The sequence below is a fragment of the Chrysochloris asiatica genome, unplaced genomic scaffold, assembly GCF_000296735.1.
Source record: "Chrysochloris asiatica unplaced genomic scaffold, ChrAsi1.0 scaffold00019, whole genome shotgun sequence".
In the NCBI taxonomy this organism is placed as follows: Eukaryota; Metazoa; Chordata; class Mammalia; order Afrosoricida; family Chrysochloridae; genus Chrysochloris; species Chrysochloris asiatica.
In genome coordinates, this window is record NW_006408537.1 from 1,995,020 (window position 1) to 2,011,356 (window position 16,337).

The 16,337-nt window shown below is 40.0% G+C and overlaps 1 protein-coding gene and 1 pseudogene across 1 annotated transcript in view; one reads left to right on the top strand and one right to left on the bottom strand.

The window, feature by feature from the left end:
* LOC102842175 overlaps window positions 1-2,104 on the top strand; it is a 7,853-nt pseudogene extending 5,749 nt beyond the window's left edge.
* Window positions 1-16,337, bottom strand: part of PKHD1 (polycystic kidney and hepatic disease 1 (autosomal recessive)) — a 722,421-nt gene that overhangs the window by 158,505 nt on the left and 547,579 nt on the right.

Genomic DNA, 16,337 nt, shown 5'->3' on the forward strand with positions numbered 1-16,337 from the left:
CAGAAATTAATTTCGGTATAACTGATAATTTGGTCTGAATAAGTGTTGTAGGGACTCTCCTGTGTATAGGGGACGTTCTGCAGCATTCCAAGCTGTACCCACTAGATGCCAGCAGCGCCTCCTCTGGTCATGACAAACTAAAATATCTCCAGTATTACTAATATGTCCTGAGGGATAAAAACTCTGACTCAGAGATTAGTTGTGAAAATCAAAAGAGAATACATATCATTGCTTTTATAAATAATAAATGATTTCATAAATATATCGATTTATATAACAATATAACTAATTTTCCAATATTTTAATTAGATTGATTATATTTTACGATACAAAAAATAGCAGTCCTCCCTTGTAGCAAAGACTAGATACATTGTTGACAGATCTTCAAGAGCAGGAATTATACCTTAATCACATCCATAATCCAAGTATCTGGTACAGTTTGTGACACATGACATGTTGCCATAAATCTTTTGATAATGTGCAAAAAAGAAAGTCTTAAAAGAGATTTTTTTCATTATGCATATTTTTAGAATGTCTTAATTGCTATGAGTTGCAATAAATTATATAGGGAACACTGTGACTCTGAAGGACAACCACTGGACTTCAAATTACAGGGTCAGCGGTTCAAGCCCACGAATTGCTCCAAAGGATAAACATGATGATTTTTGCTCCCACAAATATTTAAAGCCTCCAAAATCCTATACAGAGTTGCTATGAGTTGGAACCGACTTGATGGCACTTAACAGCGTCCATGAATTATATGGTATTTAACATTCTAAGCATTAGGAAACCTTCAGCGATATGTTCATAAAAGTAGGGTCACGAGGAAATTGCCAAAAGAACACAATCTTCTTAATTCCAGTTACCAATCACAATTTTTTATTTTGGTAGTTCAGTGGTAGAATCTCACCTCCATGTGGAGCCAGGGTTTGATGCACTTCATATGTAACTACCAACTTTCAGTTCGTGGATACTTGCATGTTGCTATGATACTGAAAAGGTGTCAGCGGAGCTTCTAGACAAAGATAGACTGAGAAGAAAGGCCTGCCAATCTACTTCCAAAAATCAGCCAATGAAAACCTTCCTATGAAATCACAACAATCTGATCTGCAACCAGTCATATGGATGGCATAGGACTGGGGTGGCAGTGTTTAGTTTTGTTGTGCATGAGGCTGCCATGACTTGGGGGTCAACTCAACACAGCTAGCAACAACAAAATCTTTAAAGCTTTCATTAAATATTTTCAAAATTAACAGATCTCCACTGCCACCAGAATAATCCACATCACATTTCTTACCTGGATTATGGCCACAAAATTGCTAATTCACTTCTCTCTTACCTGCTCTTTTAAATATCCATTCATTTCTCCAGTTAAAAAAAAAAAAAAAAAAGTAAAGTAAATTATTGCAGTCACCATTGCAAGAAGAATAAAATTCCAATTTTTTAAAATGCCCCACAGGATTCATGATCTGGGTCTCATCTACTCATCAGAAGCATCTCATCTGCATGCCTACTAAGATAGGTCCCTCTAGTCTTCTTCTTCCAATGCCTACACTCTTCCTGTCTTGGGACTTCCACACAAATTGCTCTCTGTGTCTAGAAAATGTTTTCTTTGACACATTACCTGGTCAGCTCTCACTTAACATTTTTGTATCTGTATAAATATCCCTTTCAAGTAACAACCATCAATGATGTTTACCCTTATCATTCTAAATTATGATGCATTTATGATGTTTCTATTGTCTTCTCTATAGCATTTAGCTTAACATATAATTACATATCTTCTTTATTTTTCCACTTGTTTATTTTCCCCAATAATATAGGAGGACAGATATCATGTTATTTTGTCCATTGAGCTTTTATCATATTACCTGGAACATAAGAAATGCCCAATAAACACCTCCCAAATGAATGCATGTATGAATGAATGAATGTGCACATGTTAACACTGAATTTCTGATGAGAAACTACAGCACCAAAGGTAGCAATTTCAACTAGAAAGGAAAGACAGCATGGCTACAGGAGGAATTGGGGGTCAGCAAGGCCCTGGGGAGATGAATCCCTCATATCACATTATATCTGCACCTACTTCCTCCATCATTGAGCAAGGATAGCTAGATTCTTTTTCACTGGATGACTCCCTCGCTCATTTCTGTTACAGCTTATTATTTTACTTAAAACACCTCAGAATACAGCCAGTAAGCAGACATTGTTTCTGCTCCAACAGTAGGTCATTTTCCTTTGTGTCCCCTTACCTCTCACACATTTTCAACCAAAAATCCAATATATTAGCATATATTGCTTCATAATATAGTTGATACACTGTTGTTCTTGTCCTTCCCTAAAATGCCATGCAGTATCTCAAGTTTTGGATTTGGTTTCTTTTCTTCCTCTTTTCTTTAGCAATTGTTTCATCTATCACCTCATTTCAGATAATTTTCTATTTTATATCTAGCTCCAGTTTATCTCCTCAGTTCTAATCCTGGAGAGTCCATCTATTAGGTGAAAATCTGAATATCCCCCTTGCTATATAGAGGTTACCTCAAACTCACTAAAAGCAAAAAAAAACAAAAAAAATGTACCCTATTCTTCCTTATTTCCTATATCAACTATTGGAAACTCTACTCCCTGAGATACCCTAACTGTGGACAATGAAGTCACTGTTCAAAGTCAGGAGCTGAAAAACTCTTTATTTCCTCTTCTGTATTTCTTTGATTTGTACCAGCCTCTCCATTTTCATTGCCATACATCTCCTTCGGGTCCTCAATGGATTTCCTCCTAATCGAAACAATTGCAACAAAGATGTCCTAACACATCTTTCCATTTTGATCCATACTTCAACTCATTCTTTACCTCGTTTCCTGCTGTCTAAGCTAATCTTCCTAAAATTCAGCTCCCTACGTGCTCTTCTAATGAACTCTGATAGTTTTTGGGTTGCGAACCATAAGGTCAGCAGTTCGAAACTACCAGCTGTTCCGCAGGAGAAAGATACGGCTTTCTGCTCCTGTAAAGATTTACAGCCTCGGAAACCCTGTACAGGGTCGCTATGAGTCGGGACAACTCTATAGCACATAACAACAACAACGTGCTCTTCTACACTGAAATCTAGAACGTCTCCCTCAATAATACTGGATCACATAGAAGTACTTTAGTGCATTCAAAGCTCTATAAAAAATTATGGCTCCATTTTCCCTTTCTTTTCAATTTGTTTCTTGTCCTGCAGCCAAATGAAATATATCCCACACTTTGCAATATGTGTATTTTTTTTTACTAATGCCTTTTATCAATCTAGAGAGCCTCTCTTACCATTGCCATAGTCTTCATGATGTAATTCACTCAGAGAACTACTTATGTATTTGCAGTGGCTTAGCATGTATTGCTTCATAATATAGTTGGTACATTGTTGTTCTTGTTGTTAAGTGCCTTCAAGTTGGACCTTCTGTAGGGTTTCTGAGGCTTTTTAAATCTTTGTTGGAACAGAAAGCCTCATCTTTCTCCTACGGAACTACTGGTGCACTGTAACCACAACCTTGTGGTTAGCAGTTCAATGCCTATCACGTGGAGCCACTTTGGATTATCCTGTTAACAATTTGTCACATCTTGAAGGTCAAGACTGAATCCCACTTATACCTACATTCCCCAGAGAGTCTATGTAAGGGAAAAGTCATGGACGTTAAGGAAAAAGCAAGGGCAAAATCCTCACTTCACCACTTGATAACATTATCATAAATTAAATCCTTAAACTCTGCGAGTCTCAGTTTTTCCATATTTAGAATGGGGAAAATGATATATTCCAAGTTCTTGTAAAGATATGATGAATAAAGTGCCTAACACAATGCCTGAGACATAAGAATTAGCCAATAAAGGGAGTTGCTGTAATAAATAATTATTATACAGTAATAGAGAAATCAATACAAAAATTAACTTAAACTCCCATTAGTATAATCTTTCCAGCTCTCCAGGATGCTATAATCTAGTTGTGGAAAGAAGTTATCAACACTTGCTTCCATAATTAACCACTGTAAACAAAATGTAACATGAATGAATGACATCATCCGTAAGCTCCAAGGTTGTCTGAAGAGGAATAATCCTCTTCTTTCCAGGCACTATGGAAAAGGATTCCCACGAAGGACACAAAGGACCTCCCAATGCTCCCTTGAAACATGCAACACCCACAGGAAGGGCCTTCTCTGAACAGGAAAGGGTTATTCTCATTTGTTCTTTCTTTAAGAGAAAATAAAGCTTGTTTTAAATGAGTCCTTAATCATTTGTTACTTCGCTAATTGCTTTACTTATTTCTTCCTTAATTACCTTTTTATTAAAAGGCCTCCTAATATAGGGGGAGGAGTCCTTGTGCAGTGCTGTAGGATAAGCACTGGACTGCTAGCCACAAGATTGTTGGTTCAAACTCATCAGCGGCTCCTCAGAAGTTATATACAGGGTTGTTACGAGTCAGAACTGACTAGACAACACTTAACAACTAGAATATATGGGGGAAACACTGAATTAAAGAATGGATCAAAAGTATGGTCTGATAGGCTGTAGGATCCTGAATGAGTCGTTTGGCCCATAGAAATTCTATGATATCAGCTGTGAAGTAGTAAATACTGGACATGGTTACTATGGGAAATTTCAAGGAAGGAATGAGGTGATGAGCACCATTTAAGAATAGACAACAAATGAGTACTTATGGTCAGCCTAAATGGATTTCTCCTTGTCATAAACAGACAGCCTTTGTTAGTACTCAGTCTCCCATGCCATCCATTCTCCAGCAAAGACAGCCCAATTTGGCAGAAGGAATATGAAGAATTCTACTGGACTTTCTAAATACCAGGTACAGTCCATGGCCAGACCACCTTGAATGAACCCGATCTCATCTAAATACCAGGTACTGTCTACAGTCCTGGTGTGATACTGTAGGATAAGCACTGGACTACAAATGACAAGGTCAGCAGTTCAAATTACCAGCTTCTCCTTGGTAACCCTACACAGGGTCACTATGAGTTGGAACCGATTTGACGGCACTTAACAACAATAACAACATCATATACACAAGGGACCCTAGTGGCACAGTGGTTAAAGCACAGTTACTAACTGAAAGGTCAGTAGTTTAAATCCACCAGTCATTCCATGGGAGAAAGATGCGGCAGCAATCTGCTTCTGTAAAGATTTACAGCCTTGGAAAAACTACGGGGTAGTTCTACTCTATCCTTTAGGTCTCTATGAGTGAGAATCAATTTGACGGCAGTGGGGTTGGAATGTCGGCATCATATACACCATTATTAGAGCCTCTATCAACTAAACTGTTGACCATTGAAAAACAATTCAGGCTGAAGTGAGATTTTTTGGAGAAAAGTGGGAATAATGGTTGAGAATTTCAAAACTTGATATTTTTAAAAACTGATGATGACAGGGGTAGTTTAAAAAAATTATTTAAAACCAAAGATATTAAACCATGTAAATAAGTACATCTTGCACTACAAATAGTTACTACAGTCTTGGTTAACACTATTTTTAACTAATTGTCTATTTTTTCCTTATCATTTGAATAAGAGATTTCTGTGCCATAAACTATGGTATACTACATATTTCTGCTACTAAAATGAAATAGAAGAAATCATCAGTAAGTCCAAGCTTGTCCTATGATATGCAGCTGACACAGTCTTGGTTGAAGGAAGCAAAGACTACAGCCCTCAATATGGATTGCACCTCAATGAAAAGAAATTAAAAATCTACCCATCTGGACCAATAAATAACATCTTGATAAATAAGGATTGAATTTATGAAAGACCTCATTTTGCTTGGATCCACAGTAAATGATCATGGTGGTAGCCGTCAAGAAATCAAACAACATATTACATTGGGAAGATCTGCTGCAAAAAGAATTTTTAAAGTATTAAAAGAGCAAAGATGTCACGTTGAGGAATAAAGCGCACCTGACATGAGTTATGGTATTTTTAATCTCTTCATATCATATACATGTGAAAGTTGGACAATGCATATGGATGATCATAGTAAAATTCATGCATTTGAATTATGGAGTTGGCAAAGAATATTGAAAGAATTATCAATTGTTAAATGAACAAACAAATCTATGTTGGACAAAGTACAGCCAGAATGTTCCTTGAAAGTGAGGATGATGAGACTTTGTCTCTCATTTTTTGGCCATGTTGTCAGGAGAGGCTAAGCTTTGGAGAAGGACATCATGCTTGGTGAAGTGGACGGTTATCCAAAAAGAGGAAGACCCCCAAGAAGACAGATTAATACATTGGCAGCAATAGTGGACTCAAACATAGCAACACTGTGAGGATGGCACAGGGCTGGGCACTGGGTTTCATTCTGTTGTGCATATAGTTGTTATGAGTTGGATCCAACTTGGCGGTGGGGTGGGGGGACACTTAACAACAGCAACAATAACATCTGCCTTATTTCAGGAGAGAGATGTGGTAGTCTGCTTACAGATATATAGCCTTGGAAATCCTATAGGACAGTTCTACTCTGTCCTTTAGATTCATTATGAGTCAGAATTAAGTCAATGGTTTTTGTGTCTACCTTATCACTGATTATTGATTATGGAGAAATGGAGAGAAAAAGTAAGAAAAGAGAAAACAAGTCAGGAGGAAGCAAGAAAAATCTGACAAAGAAGGATGAGACCGTAGGTTGCTGTTATTAAGTGCTGTGGAGTCAGTTCTGACTCACAGGGACCCTGTACAAGGTTTCCAAAGAGCAGCTGGTGGGTTTGATCCACCAACCTTACCCTTGTGATTAGCAGTCCAGTGCTTAGTCTACAGCACCACACCAGGACTTCTATCACTTATAAACTATATGCATTGAAGCTTGCTTTCCTCACCTGTAAAATGGGAATGCCAATAATTACATTTGAGTTCTCTTGTAAGGATTCAGTAACATGTGTAAGTACTTACTGTATACCCTGGCCCAGAGTTTGTGCTCATTAAATGGATATTGAGGTAGAAATAAATGCATATCACGCTTTCTTATTGAGCACAATGCTGCTATAAATCAAGTCAAAGTTTCACAACCCAGATAACCCACACATCTTTCATCAGCTACCGCTATTGTTTTATCTGTGAGATTAAGGTCCTACTATATATAAACCCTGTGCAGGGTCGCTATGAGTGGGAACCGGCTCCACGGCACATAACCACCACCACCACCATATATCTGTTAGGAGTCCTGGTGTGGCACTGTGGGTTAATGCGCCAGGCTGCAAAGTCGTTTGAACTGCAAGGTCGGTGGTTCAAGCTCACCAGCTGCTCCTTGGAAACCCTATAAAGGGTCGCTATGGGTCGGAACCGACTCGACGGCACTTGACAACAACATATATCTGTTAAGGAGCTCTGGTAGTGTAGTGGTTACGAATCGGGCTGCAAACCTTAAGGTCAGCTATTCCAAACTACCAGCTGTTCAGCGGGAGGGAGACAGATGAGGCTTTCTGCTCCCATAAAGATTTACAGCCTCGGAAACCCTGTAGAGGGTCGCTAAAAGTCAGAACTGACTCCACGGCACACAACAACAACAACAACAACAACAGATATCTGTTGAAGTCCTGCTGTGGCACTGTAGGTTAATGCGGTAGACTGCAATGCAGTGTCGGTTTGAACCACAAGGTCGATGGTTCAAATTCACCAGCCGCTTCTCAGAAACCCTGTCCAGGGTCGCTATGGGTCAGAACTGACTCAAGGGCACTTAACAACAACATATATCTGTTGTAGTCCTGGCATGGTGCTATGGGCTAACGCGCTGGACCGCAAAGTTGTTTGAACCACAAGGTTGGTGGTTAAAGTTTACCAGCCACTCCTTGGAACCCCTGCACAGGATTGCTATGGGTCGGAAATGACTCGATGACACTTAACAGCAACAACAACATAATTGTTAAGAGTATCTGGAGACTGCACATAATTACTGAGCCTGACTGCTAATGAAAAGGTTGGAGGTGTGATTCCAACCAGAAGCTTCTTGTGAGGAAAACCTGACAATCTATTTGTGAAAAATCAGCCATTAAAACCTTACAGAGTGCAAGGTAAGCTTCTACTCTGCGTCAGGGAGGAAGCTGATTAGATCCCTAGAGGCCTGAGCAGCTGAAAACAATGCCATGGAATTCATTATGTCCTGTGACATAGTCACCCAGCTAACAGCAAGGGAAAAAACGGCTAGCAAAAATCCCTGCCCCAAAGCCAAATAAGTTAAGAAGACCCTTAAAAAAAGTTAGAAAAAGTGATTAAGGAAAATAAATACAACAGAAGTCTCTCTCAGGCCATGTGTCTCAGCAGTTTTTGGTGAATTCCTTAGTTATTAGGAGCCCTGGTAGTGCAGTGATTTAGTGCTTGGTGGTGCAGTGGTTGAGCGCTTGGCTGCTACTCAAAAGGTCAGCAGTTTGAACCCACCAGCCACTCCATGGAAGAAAGTTCTAGCATTCTGCTTTACTAAAGGTTGGTGCAGTTAAGTTCCATGGAGTCGGTTCCTACTCATAGTGACCCTGTACAGGGTTTCTGATGCTGTAAATCTTTACAGACATGGAAAGCTTCATCTTTCTTCTGCCATGCAGCTAGTGGGCTCAAACTGTGGACATTGTAGTTTATCCTGTAAGTCCAGTGTTTATTCTACAGAGCCACATCACTCCATGGTAAAGACTACAGCCTTGGAAACCCTATGAGGCAGTTCTATCCTGTCTTCTAGAGTCTCTATGAATTAGAATTGACCCATGGAATTTCCAGTGGTTTAGCAATGGCAAGCTAGAGCAGGCTCAGGAATAAGGTAAGGAGGTTCAAAACTAGTGAGGTTCCTGGAAAACAGGGAGACTTCCAGTGGTGGTTACTCAGCACACCCTTATGGGGGTTGTGCGCCCACCCACCTGGAATAAGTATCTGGGTCTTTTTTTTAAAAGACACTACTAAACAACTGCTCCTTAATTTTTTTTAAAAAAGTTCCCATATCTAGCAAATGGAGAGCCAGGTGAGTTGCATAGCTTTGGTACATTGCCCCAGTTTTGGAAAAGATGTATCTCAGTGTGTCTTCCAAAATAGTTTCTCTCCATGTACCTAGTTATGTTCATATTTTATTTGGAGAAATGGAGAGAAAAAGGAAGAAAAGAGAAAACACAAAGAGGGAAAACCAGCCAGGAGGGAGCAAGGAAGTCTGAGAATAAGAAAGAGACCATAGGTTGCTTGTGCATGACTCTCTTTCATATGGAATTAATGGTGGTTTAATGGGGTATGAAAGGATGTTTTACTGGAAACAATGAGGAACAATTGTCTAGCTCACGTTTCATTTCACAGGTCATTATTGCATTAAGAAGTAAATCGACCAAGTCCGGTAAATAACAGTCTGTGTATTGCCGAGAGCTTCAAACCAACAATTTTAGCCATCACCAACTAATATCTCTGTCATTTTAACCCTTGCAGGGTTGTGCTAGGGGGCTAAACAATTACAGTCTTCTCCCAGATCTAGCAGGTGAACATAATTCATTGCCCCTCTAGTCCCTTCCTTAGCAAAACCCAGCAGCCATATTTTAGCATTGTTGTTTTGTTGATGAGCCAGCCTTAGCCAACTGCAGCTCTGGTGGCCTTGAAAAACAACCCCCATTTTAGTGAGTGCTGCAGGCATCTTTAAACAGACTGTTTCCTCTGCAAAATTAATTGCTGCAAAATGCAGTGCTCCCTCATCTAAGCTTTTGCAAGCTCATACTCAGCTATTTGGGTGGGCCATAGATGGGTCTGAAAGATCCAGGGAAAATGAGTTGCTTCCCTTTATTTTAGACATTTATGGCTGTGTCACCAAGCATCATCAGCCACTGGACATCCAGAAGTTTCTAATGCCTACATTCAGATTCTGTTAACTAAGGCTCTATTGGTAAATGAGCAAATGGTGGCTGTATTTAGAAATAGTAACATAACAAACAAACACACAATTTATAGTAAATAATCATATTTAAAATACAATTGTTGTTGTTGAGTGTTATTATGTCAGTTCTGACTCATAGCGATCCTGTATAGGGTTTCTGAGGAGTGGTTGTTGGGTTTAAACTATGGACCTTACAGTTTGTTGTCCACTGTTCATCCTACAGCATAATTTTCTTGCTTTAACGTATGTCAAGAATAAAGCAAAGATCAAGCTAAGCATCATAATGTTATATAATTACATCAAGATAACAAAGCTTTAACATCAGAACTTGATATTCATTCCACAGAATGGATATGGATTGCTTCCCATTTCCAAAAGTCCTCTGAGGAGGAAGACTACTTGAAAAGATAACATAAGTATTCCAATGCACTATTTCTTATTTCATACTATTTCCTATTATTTCACCTTCCACACCGAAAACTGAGGCCTTAGAAATACACACATACACACACACACACACACACATATGGCAGGCCAAAAACAGTCTCAAACACATTCCTGCCTTAAACCTTGGAGATGTGAATAGGGCAAAGTGGCTTTACAGATATGACTAAGGTCATGAATCTTAAAGTGAAGAAATGAGCATATACTATCTGGGTTGCTGCTGTTGCTTTTAAGTGATGTTGAATCAGGTCCGATTCATAGTGACCCTGTACAGAGTTTCTGAGGAGCAGATTTGGGTTTGAACTGCTGACTTTGTGGTTACTCTCCAGTGCTGATCCTACAGTGCCATATCTGGGTGGGCACAATCTAATCCTATGAGCCCTTAAAAGTAGAGAGCTTTCTCTGGCTGGAGTCAGAGAGATGTAGTAGAAGAGCAGATGATCTGAAGCATGAAAGGAACTCAATCAATTGTTGTTGCTGAATTTGAAGATGAAGGAGACCATGAACCAGGGAATGTGAATGGCTTGTGTTAGCTGGGCCTGACCCCCAACCAACAACAGCAAACAAGGAAATGGGGACTTGAGTCCTCCAGTCATATGGAATTAAATTTAGTCAACAACATGTTTCAAGTAAGCTTGGAAGTAGATTCATCTTCAGACATAATAGAAAGAAATGCAGACCTGTTGTTGTTTAGTGCTATTGAGTCGATTACAACTCATAGTAACCCTATGCACAACAGAATGAAAGACTGACCAGTCCTACGCCATCCTCAAAATTGTTATTGCCTTTGAGCCCATCACTGCTGCCACTGTGTTGTTCATCCCATTGGGGTTCTTCCTTTTTTTTGATGACTCTTCATTTTGCTCTCCATCATGTCCTTCTCCAGGCACTGGTACCTCCTGATAACATTTCTAAAGTATGAGAGATGAAGTCTCACCATGCTGGTTTCTAAGGAGTATTCTGGCTGTACTTATTTCAACAGAGGTGTGTTTGCTCATCTGGCAGTCCAACGTACTTCCAATATTCTTCTCTAGCACCATAATTTAAATGCATCAATTCTTCTACAGTCTGTCTTATACATTGCCCAACTATCACATACATATGAGACAATCACAAATGCCATGGCTTGGGTCAGGGGCATCTTAGTCCTCAAACTGATATCTTTTGCTATTTGACCCTTAAATGAGATCGTCTATAGCAGATTTGCCAGATGCAGTACCTTCTTTGATTTCCTGACTGCTGTTTCTATGAGTGTTGATTGTAGATGCAAGCAAGATGAATTATTTGATAACTTCAAACTTTTTTCCATTTGTCATGATGGACTAGTAGAGAGGATGTTTATTTTCTTTACATTGAAGTGTAATGCATACTAAGGCTGCTGTCTTTCATCTTCATCAGTAAATATCTTAAGTCTTCTTTGCTTTCAGCAATAAATGTTTTATCATCTGCATATCGCAGGTGGTTAACAAGTCTTCCTCCAATCCTTATGTTACATTCATGTAGACTTTAGATACCTTCTTCTTGCCTGATGAGCCTCAAAGCAAAGAGAGTCAACTTTACCAGACTTCTGACTTGTAGAGCTGTGAGCTAACACATAGGTGTTATTTTAAGTAACTGAATTTGTAGTAATTTGTTATAGGAGCAATAACAAACTTGTCAATGTGATATACAAATGTTCAATTCACCACCCCAGTTAGAGCCATGATGAATGGTGGCATTATGTATTTCATGCTATCCTATATCAGGCACGGTGCTAAGAACTTTGTATTTTCTGTATCATCCATGGTATGGCTCTAGGACCTGCAATTTGTCCATAAAGTGATTAAATAGGTAGAGGATGTTAATAGATATATGAAAAGTCTATTTTCCATATGTTCAGTATGTTCTACCAACACTGCCTAGTGAGGAAGAGACTTAATCAGACCAACACAAGAGGATCACCTTCAACTCCCTTCTTCTGTGATGATTACTTTCAGGAACTTATAGTCAAAAAAAGGAGTCTTGGTGCATAGTGGGTTATAAGCTGGGCTGCTAACTGCAAGGTCAGTAAATTGAATCTACCAGTTGCTCCATGAGAAAAAGATGAAGCTTTCTGCTCCTCTATAGATTTACAGTCTCAGAAACCCTATACAGGGTCGCTATGAGTTGGAACCAACTCAATGGCACACAAGCACCACAACCATAATCAAATTGGAGCTAAACAAATGGAATTATGTCCCAAAGGGAGTCACTAATTCCTTAGTAGAAAGCTTAACATGTCTAGAAAAATTACTTTTCTTCTGTTTCCCATTTCTTGACTTGGTTTAAGCAATAATTAATTCACTTTTCAGGATTTCCATTTGGCATATCAATGAGGTCTACTATCATTATTTTTGTGGAATCATAGTGGCTTTATAGAATAAGCTCTGGACTTTGAACTACAAGGTGAGTGATTCACAGCACTCAGTGAGAGAAAGATGAGGCTTTCTGCTTCTGCAAAGATTTACAGGTTCCAAAACCCCCATACAGGGTAGCTATTAGTTGAAAATGACTCAACGGCACTTAACAACAATCTCGTTATTTTTATTAAAGCAATAATAACACAGACACATAAATTTTTTAACTACTGACATCTCAGTTCCCTCTGAGTAGTGGTACTTAAGATGGAAATTCTGTAGGGGTAAGAAGCAGGGAGTTTTTCTTCTCATTTTATACTTTTCACTGTTTTATCTATTAGTCTACATGGATAAGACTCAATTTTTGTCTTTACATTTGAGGAAAACCATTGACAAATTGAAGAACCAAGAAAAATAAGCCAGCCAAGAAAGTGCAGAATCTTTAAAAACTGTAATGTTGACTAACTGTAGGAATGTAGCATTTCAATGCTTGAAAGAGGCTTATAAGAGCTTGTGCTTATACAAACACTGTTATATTGTCTCTTTCATGTCATCGTTTCTCCAAGTCACTCTAGCTTCACAGCATTCAAGAAAAAGTTTCAGGGTCCCTTCATTCTTTTTTTTTTTTTAATGTTTTATTGTGAATTATGTAATAATTTACATGGGAGAACACTAGCTTTACATTCATTCATTCTATCATGTATTGTTTCTTTGCCATGGTTACAATCCCCTCCATGCATCATCAACCAACCAAAGGATATAACCTGCAAGCCTGCCACCTGGTTGTCCTTCTCCCTCTCTGGGTCTTCTCCCAGAGCCCTTCTCCCTCTCTGGGTCTAAAGTTCCCAGCCACTCCATCTCTCCACGTCATTGTTTCTGCCTCCATCTTTGGCATCACTGCTTCTCTGGGTAGGATCCTGCTCTCCGATCTTCTCCCTTGATGGTCCCAGGGACCTCTGCTCCTAGACTGCAAAGCAATCACTCCCCTCCTTTTGCCACAAAATGTCTACCTTTACATTTCCAACCCTCTCAATCAGTCCTGATAACAATTATTCTCTATTGTATCACAAGGCACCTATACGCATTTCCTTTCATCAGCCCTGCCTAGACAGATTGGATACTACTCAGTGGAGATTCTACCTTCCTCCACACCTCTGCATCTAGACTCCCTCTTGAAATCTTGTAAGCCGGTCACTTCTTGCCCCTGTAGCCCCCCCCCCCCCATTCTGGGTAGCCAATGACCAAGTTGCCTATCCCTGTCCACTCTGTGTATGGAGGGGGTGGGAATGATCCTTGCTGTAAAGATTTGTTCTCTCTTTTGAGCTACTGCATCCATAGGTGTAGGTCAAGTTCATCAAATTGTATCAGATTACTCTTTTTTATATCTTCTTACTTCTTCTGGTTGAGCTCTGGTCATCCAGTCATTGAAGCCAGGTCAAGTGGGTATTATCTGCAAGTGTGGGTGTTCTTGTGCATATGCCCTCTCTTCTTATCAACTGGATGCTTCACTCTCCACTTGAGTCCTCTGTGACTATGTCCCTGTCTCTGGGCCCAAGAATCCCCAGGTCTTGCCATACTGCTGGCCAATCAGAACTCAACCCAGGTTGGCAGGAGTCTATTGAATGTGGTCGGACTTAGCTCACAGCTTCATTGATGTTTTTCTCTTACTTCCCCTTATCGGTGACGAATGTGGTCACCTATCAGAGTTTGTATTTCCATTGAGTCTTAGTCTTAGAAGGAGGTTTGCCCTGAGAGGACCTGATCACTTGACTTGATGTCTCTTGGGCGAGCAACTTGCTTTTTCTTGTAGTAATCAGTCAGTCTGCCTATATTGTTTTGCAATTTTCCTGTCGGTCTTTCTTTCAAGAAGTATCTTCTGTTCTTCTAGCCTCTCCAGGCTGGTATGCTTGTCCTCTCAAGTGGAAATTTCCCACCTCAAAAGATTCTGGATGAGGTTCAGGATTCCACCTATGGTCTTATGTAATGCAGAGGCTCCGAAGGAAGCCTACTTCATTGGGCACATTGTAGCCCCATTCTAGGTATTCCAATAAGTTATAGGCAGAAGACAGACTTACAAGCTTTCTATGGTGATATTTCTGGCAATTCCTTTCTCTCCCCCTCAAGTGTCTATTTTATAATGGTATGCCAGGGAAACCAAGATTCAAAAGACAGCCAAGCATCTTAACATTATCCTCCTCCCCCCTTTCCCCATTCCAACTATGTCTCAATCCCTGTATCCCAGAGCCCTGCTGTTCCAAGGTTGTGCATACATCATTATTTACTTCTGTCCCACTTCAGCTTCACATTCATCCTATCGTATTTCATTTCATTGCAATGATTACAATCCCCTCCATGCATCATCAAATAACCAAAGGATACACCCCACTGGCCCACCTTCCTGGCTGTCAGCAAACAGCTCCACTCCCTCCCTGAGTCCCGGGTCCCCAGCCACTCCATCTGTCCACATCATCATCTTTGTCTCCATGCCTGGCTTCACTGCCTCTCTGGGTATGGTCAAACACTCCGCTCTTCTCACTTGATGGTCCCAGGGACCATCAATCACTCCCCTCTTTTTGCAAAAAAAAAAATCTAACTCTACATATCCGACCCTCACAGTCAGTCCTGATGGCAGTTAATCACTATTGTACCACAAGAGTCTTAACCCCATTTCCTTTCACCAGCCCGGTCCCAACAGATTGGAAATCATTCAGTGGAGGTTCTGTCTACCCCTGCCCTGTCTGGAACTAGGCTCCCTCTTGAAAGTTAGTAAGCCAGTCACTTCTTGCCTTTATATGCCACACACACCCCTCCCCCCCCCCATTTGGGGTCTGGGCAATTTCTAGCCCCATTTAAGTTATTCCAATCAGTTATAGGCTGAAGACGGGCTTACATGTTTTCTATTGTGATGTTTCTGGCTATTCCTCCCCACCCCTCAAGTGTCTATTTCACAATAGTAGGCAAGGAAAACCAAGATTCAAAAGATAGCCAAGCATCCTAACATTATTCCCCTCTTTTACCCTTTCAAACAATGTCCTAATGCCTGTATCCCGAAGCCCTGTTATTCCAAGGTTGTTCATATATCATTTACCTCTGTCCCACTTAGCCCATGCGAACCTGCCTGACTGGTCTCCCATCAGCCTTGTTCTTCTATTCCCCTCCCCCTTCTTGTGTATTGCCAACACCCCCAGCATCCAAGCTTTCCTGTGTCTATTCCCTACCCTGTGCTTTATCTTGCCCTCCCTCCCTCCCCTCCTCTCATCCCATCCTTCCCAGTGATCAGCAGTTATATATATAGTTTCTTTTTTTTTTCCCTTTTGGGTGTGTTCTATTTCTATTAGTCTTTTACAATAATGGTCTTATGTAGTATTTCTCCTTTTGTGACTGACTAATTTCACTCAGCATAATGTCCTGAAGGTTCATCCATGTTATGTGGTGGCTTACAGCTTTGTTGTTGTTCTTCAAGGTAGCATAGTATTCCATTGTGTGTATGTACCACACTTTGTTTATCCATTCTTCAATTGATGGGTATTTTGGCTGTCTCCATCTTTTTCCTATTATAAATAGTGCTGCTATGAACATTGGTGTGCATATATCTACTCGTGTTATGACTCATAATTCTTGTGGGTAAATACCAAGTAGAGGAATTGCTGGATCATA